Raw genomic sequence first — 11,657 nt, 5'->3', positions numbered from 1 at the left:
CATTCACTTCACATTTCTTGGGTACCTATCTTGAAAAACAAAGCTGCTTGAGATGAGACCTTTGTCCTCCTAGGGGAATGGGACATTCAGTTCGCAGACCATCACCCAATGCATTGTGGGAAGGGCTGTAATTAGAAACTAAAAACCCCAGGAGCCTTGCCTGACTAGGAAGCCATTGAGAAAGTCACAGGGGCTGAGCCTAGAGACTATGAGAGTGGATGGGATCTTGAAGGATGAGTGGGAGGAGATCTGAAGGATCAGAAGTAGGCTAATTCTCAGGTCCATTTCACTCACTCACACTCCCCTTCAGATCTCCAGGAAAGGGAACAATTGTGCATCAGTCTGCCTCCCTCTCTCTGAATCACTTCCTTCTCTCCCCTCCCCACCCTACCCTTTTCCCTGGGTTAGTGGTTTAGCTCAGCTGGGTCTCTTAGCCAATTAACACTTTTTGCATCTGAAAAGCTCAAATCAGCTCCTCTGAGGTGTGAGATCAGAGTAATTAAGGTCTCTTTCTAATGCAAATCTGCATCGGAGAATGAATGTTGTCTCCTTGGGAACTTTGTTTCCCAATACTACCTTAGCGGGGAGAAATTGGTGAGGCTTGGGGGGAAGTGGTGTTTGGGTGCTCTGTAGAAACAGGTTATTCAATTAAACCAAAATTGACTCCAGAGGGCAAACGAAGTGGCCTTCTTTAACGGTAAATCAAATCCCCATTCTGCCCTGGTCTGTGATGCAAACCATTAGCCAGGGGTCTCAGGTCCCAGGGTATCTGGCCCCTACCTTTCCTCTAACTTCATCTCAGGAGCTTTTACAAAATGCTTGTCACAGGGCTGGGAATATGGCCTAGTAGTAAAGTGCTCATCTCGTATATATGCTTGTCACGATTTGTAATTATTTACCGGCTGGCCTTCCTACATCATTAAGTAAATACATTCCCCATTGCCGTTCACCCTGTAACACAACACAATACCCCCTAACACAATATATAAAGTTGTTCGAGTGAAAAACAACTCGGCTACAAATCAGTGCTTGTAATTTGGAATGTGCCGGAGAGAGCATTTCACAATAATGTTCAAAACTACGATTGCACCTTTATATCCTCTTTTTCTTCCTTCTAGTCCCATCGCAGTGACATAGACAAGGCCGGCACAGATCTCTAGCTGTGCCCAGAGTCCACTCTTTTCTGCAGAATGACAGAAGCTGGGCCACTGCCCCTAGCCTGACTCCATTTTGTCCTCTCTGGCCCCTATTCTACCTTTTAAACCTTTCCTTTTTCTCTTCCTATATTCACCTTGAATTTGGAGAACAATGATAAACTGCTAGTGACAAGAGTCAAAACACTTCCCTCCCTAAAGTAACAGTGCCCAGGCCCAAAGTTCAAGCCCCAGGACCAGCAGGGTGAAACAAAATTGCCCACGAGACACTGTCAAAAATCTCAGAGATGTAATTGTCTCTTGAGAAGCCCTCATTCCCCATTTGAGTGTGTACATACACCCCCTCACCCCACCCATAAAATCCTCTCTTACTTTGCCTTGTCTTTTTTGTGTGTGCTGATCCAGGGGCTTGAACTCATGACTTGGGTGCTGTCCATGAACTTTTCAGCTCAAGGCTAGCCCTCTTACCACAGCTATACTTCTAGCTTTTTACATGCTTAATTGGAAGTCAGAGTCTCACAGACTTTCCTGCCTGGGCTGGCTTTGAACCTTGATCCTTAGATTTCCTGAGTAGCTAGGATTACAGGCATGAACCACCAGCTGCCCCAACTACCTTGTCTTTGCAATCTTTATTGGATGCTGAAGGATGCTGAGGTGGGAACCTTGGGTAAAAGTCTCAGTCTAGTCTAACTCTGTGAGTCTCAACCTTCATTAACAGCAATCATGAGAATTTTGAGAAAACAGATTATAATACGAGAAGCCCACCATGCTTGCAGCTTAGTTACCTACAGTTTAGACCAAGTGTGGTCAAAAACTTTTTTAAAAAATCAAAAGAAAACTCAAAAACTGAAAATTAAATTCCTGGGTGTGTTTTGTGCAGCTCAGTGGGTGCTGCAGAGAAGAGCTGAGTCTTGAGTTATTGCCAGTGATGTTAACATCAGTGTAGATCTGCTGAGTACTTCCTTCTTATTTTGTGAAAATATGCCTCCTGCAATGCAAGTGATGTCCTTAAAAGCCAGCCCAACCAAAGTGAATGTGCTTGACTTAAGTGATAAAGTGAAATCTTTAGATTTGTTCAAGGGCGGCATATCAGAAGTTGTGGGGGAAATGCAGCACTATACATTCAAGGTTTCTCTCAATGGCGGTCTCTTTGGAACCATATACCCACAGATACCAGTGATCTCCTACATTAGGTCACATATGGTAGCAGAAGTGGAAATGCTTTTCTCTGGGGAGAGGGGAGCACAGAAAGACCTCCTGGGAGAGAAAGTTCCTGAGCTGGGGTTTTGGCAGGTGATCTCGAGATTTCCAGGAAGACAAAGGAGAGGAAAATTGCATTCTAGGCCAAGGAGTCCCGGTGTGAAAACACAGAAATGTGAGCCATCATTTGAATTAAACAACTACAATCTATTTGGGTTCATTGTTGAGTGAAAAGGGAGATGTGAAGGCAAGAAGAAGGGAAGTAGGAGAGGGAAGGTTTTGTCCTGACTATCTCAAGCTATCAACTTCTGTAGTTAGAAAGATTTTTGAAAGCTAGTGCTAAAAAAAACACTGACATTGGGTGGCTCACACCTATAATCTTAGCTACTCAGGAGGCTGAGATCTGAGTGAGGATCATGGTTTGAAGGCTGCCTGGGCAGAAAAGTCCCTGTGAGACTCTGATCAACAATTAACCACTCAAAAACTGGAAGTGGTATTGTGGTTCCAAGTGGTAGAGCACTAGCCTTGAGCAAAAAGAGCTCAGGGACAGTGTCTAGGCCCTGAGTTCAAGCCCCACATCTGACCAAAAGCAAACAAGATCTGACATTTCACTTAGGCCTCCAGTTTAACTAAAAGCAGGAGAAAAGCTTAGCATGTCTGTCTCCATTTTGCATCTCTTCTTTCTGTACTCACCTTGGGTGAGGCTGATTGATAAACATCCTTACAATAAGGATGGAAGCCAGGCACTGAAGGCTTATACCTGTAATCCTAGCTACTCAGGAGGCTGAGATCTGAGGATTGTGGTTCAAAGCTGATCTGAACAGAAAAAGTCTTATTTCCATTAACCAGCAAAAAGCTAGAAGTGAGGGAATGGCTCAAGTGGTAGAGTACCAGCCTTTGGGGGTGGGGGGAAGCAAGAATAAGAGATGGAAACCACCCCCAAGCAAGAGCAGTAATTCTTCCAGAATCTCTTGTAAAATGACAACTGAGATAATCAGCCAGCAGACCACAAACCTGACACAGATGACTAGGCTGTCAGCTATACAAACCTCAACTTTCCTGTAAAATCACAGTTCCTGTCAGCCTCTTGAGGACAGATGTGGGGTCACTGGAATACTTTATCTGTTCTTCCCAACATGGTTGAGATGAACATATTTCCATTCTCTGCCCTTCACTACCTCTAACCTCTTTCATTGCTGTATTGGGACAAGTGGCCAAGCCTACTCAGTTGAAACTCCAGGAACTATGGCTTTTGAACTAAAACTTTGGTAAAAATAGTAGGCCATCCCAAATCTCAGTGACTTAAAACAACAGTTAGCATTTATAGCTTCAAGTCAGCTGATTCAACTGGGCTTTCAGGAAGTAATCCTGCTCTGTGAAACTTTCTTGGGGAGACCACCAGGCCAGTGTTAGGTATGCCTTGCCCAGGGCAATGCTAGAGGCACTAAGGTACAGACAGAAAGGTACTAGGTGACTTGAGGTCTAGGGTAGAATAGGGCTCAAAGTCACTAGTACCTCATCCTCTTGGTTAAACAAGTCCCTCCTGGCCTACTTCAGAGAGAGGGATCTACTGGGTTTACCTTCAAAGTCATGTGACAATGGGCACGAGCAGGAACGAGGAGTTGGGCAGATCCATTCTCTACCAAAGCAAGCGATCTGGATCAGCTGTTCTGATCATAGCAATGGGGAGGGTGGATCACAAAAGACAGTTAGATCCAATCAGGAGCTAAGTGAGCACCCTGGGATCTCATATTGCACTTTACCCCTCTAGTCCGCGTACTAAAGATTAGCCAGATCAGGCAAAGGAGAGGCTAATTTCCAGGCTTTATTTTGATCCTAAGCTCAGCATGAGCACTGTGGAGCTTGCTGTCCTGAATGAGGCTTCAGAATAAGTAGATAAATGCTAATATTCAATAAAGTAGTGAACAACAGTTTTCGTTAACTCCCTTGGAAAAGACGTTTCTAAGACAAAAACCAGTTCTGAGCTGCAATATTGGATAAGCCTCACTGGTCACAAGGACCCTAACTTAAGTAATTGACTATTGGCAAATGCAGCAGAACCAAATAAAGCAGGTAATTAACAATTGTGCTTGGAGGTAACAGAAGTAGAAATACAGGTTGCCTCTGTGTTCTTCCAGCCCCCCCCCCTCAGCATTGATAAGAACATTGTGTTTGTTAGTAGATGAACAACCCAGGTGTGAAATTTATTTTGTTAGATTAGATCTGGAAAAAGCTTGAGCAGGGAGTGGACAGGAGAGAATTCATTCTCAGTTCCTCATTGAGACACAAAGGTATAAACTCAAGAAAGAATTATAGATTGTTTGCAAAAAAAAATAACAATGACCACATGTATTTCCCTTGCTATATCTATACTGATTTGTAGATGCCTTTATAGTCTATCTATGAAGAATCAAACCTATTTCTCTATCTCTTGAATCTAGCTAGCTTTAGTCAATAGAAGATACTAGAGGCAACACTGTATTCATTCTGAATCCAAACCTTAATTGACCTTGCACCTGTCACTTGCTTCTGTGTCTCCACCATGTACCCAAAGCCCAGGCTGTACTGATAGAGCATGCGCCCGTTAATGGTCAGCCAGGTTGTCTCCACTCAAGCCATGAACATCATCAAGAACTCAGCTGAAATCAGCAAAGCCAGTGAACAGCTGATTAGTAACTGACCAAGGAAGGGTCAGTTAGAAGAATGAATATCTTGGGCAAAAAAAAAAAAAGACCAAAAACTACCACCTGGAGTTCACAAACTGCCTACAGAACTCAACCCAGCAAGCCATCCTACAGGATCTTAATGCAAATAAACGTCTGCTATCTTAAGCCACTAGTTTTTTTTTTTTCTTAACTTTTTACTTTTAAAGTGAAGTACAGAGGGGTTACAGTTTCATATGTAAGGCAGTGAGTACATTTCTTGTTCAACTTGTTACCTCCTCCCTCATTTCCCCCCCCTCCCCCTTGCCCTCTTCCTCCATGAGTTGTACAGTTGGTTTATACCAAATGGTTTTGCAAGTATTGCTTTTGGAATGGTTTGTCTTTTTATCCTTTGTCTCTCAATTTTGGTATTCCCTTTCCCTTCCCTGGTTCTAATACATATATACAGTATCCAGGGTACTAAGAGCAGATATAGTGATAGTGGGGGTAAAACCACAGGAAGGGAATATGAGAGAAAAGAAAAGGGTATGGTTTCACATGGCATGTTGAAATTTTGAAGTAATTTGTCACATGGGAAGGAAAAAAAATCAACCTAGAAGGTTGAATAAGACCATACATAATTGCAGCTACGAATTATTAGGCACCTGTTATAAAAGGGGAACAGTGTGTGTTTGTGTATCTGAAAGATGGCTAGGCATTTCATCAGTATCACCTCACTTCATCTATGAAAACCTAGGAGGTAGAATTATTTCACCATGTTGCAGAAAAGTAGATGGGAAAACTGAAGCTGAGGATCCAGTGCAAATAATTTGCCAAAGATCATATAGCTACTGTATAAAATTTCATACAAAATACTCTGGTGAGGTGAGTTTGTCAAAGGCTGAGAGAAGCTTGGGCCACTTGTAATTTTTGAAGTGCCTGGTATACTAATGAATGAAGTTATAAAGTAACAAGTACCACAATTTTGATAGATTTAAAATCTGTGTGTGTGTGTGAGCGCGCACGCGTGTATGTATGGGTGCGTGTGTGTGTGCTGGTCCTGGGGCTTGAACTCAAGGCCTGGGCTATGTCTTTTTTTTTTTTTTTTGTCAGTCATGGGGCTTGAACTCAGGGCCTGGACACTGCCCTTGAGCTCTTCAGCTCAAGGCTAGCACTCTACCACTTGAACCACAGTGCCACTTCCAGCTTTCTGGTGGTTAATTGGAGATAAGGGCCTCACAGACTTTCCTGCCCAGGCTGGCTTTGAACCTCAATCCTCAGATCTCAGCCTCTTGAGTAGCTAACTTGGATGCTATCCACAGGGATGTATGGAGAAGCCAGCCAGCATTGCGAGTCTAAACAAAGTGAAACAGGTTGTAGATACATGATTCTGCGTGGTCCAGAGGGTTGAGAAGGCATTATCACTTTGAGGTTGGAACTTGAAAGCATAAATAAGAGACTGATGGGTAGAAAAACCATATAGCAGGTAATTGGAACAGCACTGACAAATGGCTCAGAGTTAAGAAACCACATCTGAGGAGACATGGAACAAGAACTAGGAATACTGTCCCTTAGTTTTTCACTCAAGGCTGGTGCTCTACCACCTGAACCACAATGCCACTTCCAGCTTTTTGGTGGTTAATTGGAGGCAAAAGTCTCATGAAATCTGCTCTGGCTGGCTTTGCACTGTGATCCTCAAGGTTACAGGTGTGAGCTACCAGTACTCAGCTCGGTTTACTTCTTGCAGTAGCTCACCACTGTCCTTTTTTCATAAGCCTGTGGTAGCCGCTTGCCTGCCTATGCTCTGCTACAAGCTGCTGCAGGTCAGGGGCTCCCTGGGTTTTCCATCTAGCAATTTCTCCACCTGCCTGGACACCTCCCTGCTTCTTGGAAGGTCTGAAGCCATTGCTACAGAATAATCTATTGAGATCAGAAAATGTTGAGAAAGAGCAAAGTCAAAGCTTCTCTAGAATTTGATAGGTTTGGAAGTAAAGAAAGGCCAACAAGGTTGAAGACAGATACTGACTGACTTAGAATCATCAAGTGTGGGCATTTAATCACCAGGGCTCTGTGAGATCAGGAATGACACACGTGTCTCTCCTTCTCTAAGCTGATGCCAGGAAAGACACATAGCCTACAGCAGAACCTTTTCCTGTTAGACAGTCTAAGAGTAAAAGCCAGGTCCATTCCTGAAGGTTTCTGTTGCTCCCATTACACAGACAAGAAAGTAGAGGTACAGAGAGGTTAAAGGGCTTGCCAGGCAGAGCTTTCCTGTTCTCTTCAGTAGAGCTATCTCCCACATACATAGCCTACTTGTCATTCCTACATGATTTGTAAAGACAAGCACTTTCTTTTGTGTGTATGTACCAATACTGGGGCTTAAACTCTGAGCCTAAGTGCTGTTTCTTAGCCTTCTCACTCAAGGCTAGCACTCTACCACAGCTCTACTTCTGGCTTTTGGTGGTTAATTGGAGATGAGTCTCATGGACTTTCCTGCTGAGGCTGGCTTTGAACAACTACCCTGAGATCTCAGCCTCCTATGTAATTAGCATCACAGGCGTGACCCACCAATGCCTGGTAAGATAAGCACTTGTAAGCATCCACTGTAATCAGGCAATGATGTCAGCATGTAGGGTGGGGGTTTATGAGCAGTGTCATGTTTTCTTTTCATTCCTAGTTCAGGTTGTTATCTGACCATGTTTTAAAAACCTGTGCTTTTATTATTGCAATAAAAGAACAAATAAATGGTTAGTAAATTGTTCCCACACACTTAATAAAACCACAAGGAATTCATTCAGTCACAATGGGTCAGGCTAAGTATTAAGCTTTGATTTTATGAGAATGCAATGATGTCTCAGGGACCCAAAGTGCTAAAATGCCCAAATCTGAAATTCTGCTTAGTTGGGGGAAGGTGAGAGTTGGTCTCAGAAGTAGGCTTAGTTCAACTGCCCCTTCCTAAGGCTGGAAGGGACCCAGAGGTCCCACACATGCCACCCCTCTTCCTCTTCCCTAAAGCTATTGAGTTAGGCCCCAATTGCATGCCTCCAGTGACAGGCAGCTCACTACTTCCCAGAGCTGCCGAATGCTTCCTCAGCTAGTTCTATGCACTACCAAAAAGGACACACGTCTCTGATGACTTCCATCCATCAGTCCCACTTTTGTCCTGTAGGGAATTTGCCTTCCAGAGGACTTAGGGGATCATGATGTTGGGCAGGGGCATTCGGTGAAAGAAAGGCAAAGACAAAATGGAAGGGAAAACCCTCAAATTGTCCTTCTCAATTGACAGTATGGCAAGAGCATTTCCTATCCCTACTCATAATTTTTCCTCAAATCAGTGAAACATCTTCCTGTCCATTCTGCCCCGGTAGGAAGCTGAGATTCTTGTAAATCCAGCTCCTTCACAAGGCCCCAAATGCATTTTCTATGGGAGAGAGCTGGTTGCTATGGTAACCGGCAGATGTAAATTTCCCAGAACCGACCCCCCCCCCCCAAACTATTAATCAGAAAGCCGAGGAGAGGGCCAGGGTGGTACATAAATCAGGTAAGAAGCCAGCTTCTACCAGGAAGGACAGAGAACAGGGCTTCTCTCCCTTACCTGCAGCTTGCTGAGGCATCCCCTTATCTCCTCCTTGAACATCTGATGCAGAAGGAGGGCAGCTGAAGCCCCAGGGGTGTGAAAGGGACGATAGCCACCTCACCCTCCTTTCCCAATGCTTCATTCAACCTCGGGGAGTCGGAGGGCTCAGAAGCTACACCTGGAGGTGCCTCATCTATGGTGAGCAAGGAGAGGTCCCAAGGATTAGGAACACCAAAGGGAAAAACGCTGGTGTCCGGAAAGTTCTGGCTGGCTGGAGAGGCCCATTCCAGGAACGTGTGTTGATAAGCAGGGACTAGACTCCAAATGGAGGATAATGGAAAGTTCAGCAGGAAGCAATGTAATGCTGGGGATGGAGCCTGGGTTCTGGTGCGTGTTAGGCAGATGCCATGCCACTGAGCTACAAACCCAGCCATGAGGGGCCAAATTGTAACCAGCAGGCTACAGGTTGGTTTGGGTTTCCTCTCCTTGGCTTTAATGATTATGTTGGGCTGATGTGGAAGTGGTGCTAAAGCCCTCTAAGTGAACTGGAGATAGCAGGGTCCTGGCGGGCCCCACCATGTAATTGGTGGGGGAGAGATGGCCCCTGACTCGCAGAATCCTACAAGGAGGGCTGCACGCAGCACAGGACCGCTGGCCACCAGGTGGGTCACCCAGAGGAGTAGAGGGGCTGCAGTGTCACTGTGTCTCCGCTGACCAAGCCTTTGGTGGCAAGGAACTCTAAGCCTGGGCAAGAGGTGTGCTAGAGAGTGAGGGTGGTACACTCATTCATTGCCCTCACTGTCCATGAGAGAGTGGGCATAGCCCTTGCCACAGAAATGGGACCTCAGACCCCCAAACAGCTTAAGGGGGAGCCTGAGCTAACCCAGGTGATGTTACTATGTGACCAGGAGTGGGGTATTGAGGCGCTGTCTATGGCACCTCCCCCCCCCCCCCCCCGCCTCTTGATTTACCTCCCGGGTAAAGGTAGAAGGGTGGCATCCTTGGGCAACGGGAGTGGGAAGCAAGAAAACCTCTACAAGTCAGTCTGAGAGTGCTCATACCAGGGAATAGGGAATGCCCCAGGACTCCAACAGACCAACTGCTCTAAGGACCTCAACTCCTGGATTTAAGTATGTCCTAGTGAGTGAAGAGAAAGGAGAGATGATGAGAGGATGGGGTGGGAGTAGGGGCTTCTACCCTGGAGACAGAAGCAGAGGTGAAATGTTGAGTTAAGGCCACAAAGAGAAAGCTGGGCACTGGCAGCTCACACCTATAATCTTAGCTCCTCCCGAGGCTAAGATCTGAGGATCACAGTTCAAAGCCAGGCCAAGCAGAAAAGTCTGTGAGATTCTTGTCTCCAATTAAGTACCAAAAGGCTCAAGTGATAGGGTGCTAACCTTGAGCAAAAAAAGACGGCACCCAAGCCACGAGTGCAAGCCTCAGTGCCTATACACATGCATGTGAGTGCACGTGCACATGCGTGCGCACACACACAAACTCATAGCTACAAAGAAAAAAGAAACATAGCACCTATCCCCTTCCTCACCATGCACAAAGGATCCAACACACACACACACACACACACACACACACACACACACACACACACACACACACACACCATACATGCTCAAGAAAGCCACTGGCGACACAAACCCACAAACCACTTTGCCTGCAGCTGCCAAGTGGGAGAGATGGTCTCCACCAGGAGCAGGTGGGAGAGCAGGGATGACCACCCTCAGCTTTCCTACCCCCAGACCTAGGCAGTTTCTATTACCCACAGGCCTTGGCCCAGTCTTCCTTGGACCTTCCCTTTGATTCGTGCATGCTCTGTAGTGAAAATAGCAAAGGGAAATCCAGCAAGGATTGGTAATTTCTCACCACAGGTGGCATGGAGGCTTTCTCTGTCCCCGGGAGGAGGGAAATGAAGAGTTGATTAAGTACTCGAAACCTCCCTGCCTGTGGACCATTTAATAAATGCCTCGTCCATCTCTCAGGCATTAGAACAGACATTTGGTTCGCTAATCCAATTTGGCAGGCCTCTCCCAGGCTCTGTGCTCACTGCTGGGCACCATTTTGTTTGATGTCTATGGTATCGGTGCGAATTTCCATCACTGACCCTTGTGGCTGCTTGATTAATTACCAATGAAACCTCATCCTTTTCTGAATGTTCCATCATTCAGGGGCCACCTTGCCCTGATCCAAGAAGCTTCGCGGACCTGTGATGACCCAGTTGCTCCGTTGGTTCTCGCAGCATCCTGTTGGGATCTGAATACATCTGCACAGGCGGGGCTGTGCGGAGATCCTTGGTCCTTTAACTGTGATCTGTGACAGGGTTGGGATTCCTTCTTGCAATGCTGCTCCCAGATCTTATGATCAGGGCTAGAGGAAGAACTAAGGCTTTCCTTCTTTTTCTCTTGCTCCAGGGGTCAAGAAACCTCTGGGGTTCATTTGCTTTGCCTCTCAGTCTCTGAGCATCAGGCTTCAAAAGGTTCTAGCACAATTCTCTCATTTTGAAAGGTGGGGAAACTGAGGCCCAGAAAGGGAAATGATTTGTCATCTTATGAATGTCTTCTGCTCTGGGCCCCCTGCTTAGAGAATATCCTCTCTCTGTCTCTCTCTGTCTCTTTGTCTCTCTGTCTCTGTCTGTCTGTCTCTCTCTTTCTCTTTCACACACACACACACACACACACACACACACACATTTGGTATCAGTGACAAGAGATAATCTATAACCTAAACATCTGTTCTTATGTGCACTATCCAGGCCCCAGGAAATATTTCCCAATTCTTGCCCTGTCCTTGAAAATCAGGGCATCTCTGTGCCTGATGCTGTTGAAGAAGCTGCTCAGGGAGCAAGGAGGATTTGAAAGGCAGAAGAGCTTAGGTAATGGAAAAACACAAGTTACCTTGTTAATTCCTTCCTGGCAGACATCACGAATATAATATTCTCACATAATAAGATAGCATTTCCCAGTAGTGCCAAACATCCGTTTCCTTGCTTCTCTTCAAGTGTCACTGCAGTGTTCTGAGCTCCTGCTTTATAACAAGGCCTTCACCGCAATCACATGGCGGCTGAAGGAC

The sequence above is a fragment of the Perognathus longimembris genome, chromosome 1 (assembly GCF_023159225.1).
Source record: "Perognathus longimembris pacificus isolate PPM17 chromosome 1, ASM2315922v1, whole genome shotgun sequence".
Taxonomy (NCBI): Eukaryota; Metazoa; Chordata; class Mammalia; order Rodentia; family Heteromyidae; genus Perognathus; species Perognathus longimembris.
The sequence above is the reverse complement of the archived record's forward strand: the minus strand, read 5'-3'. Positions refer to the sequence as shown.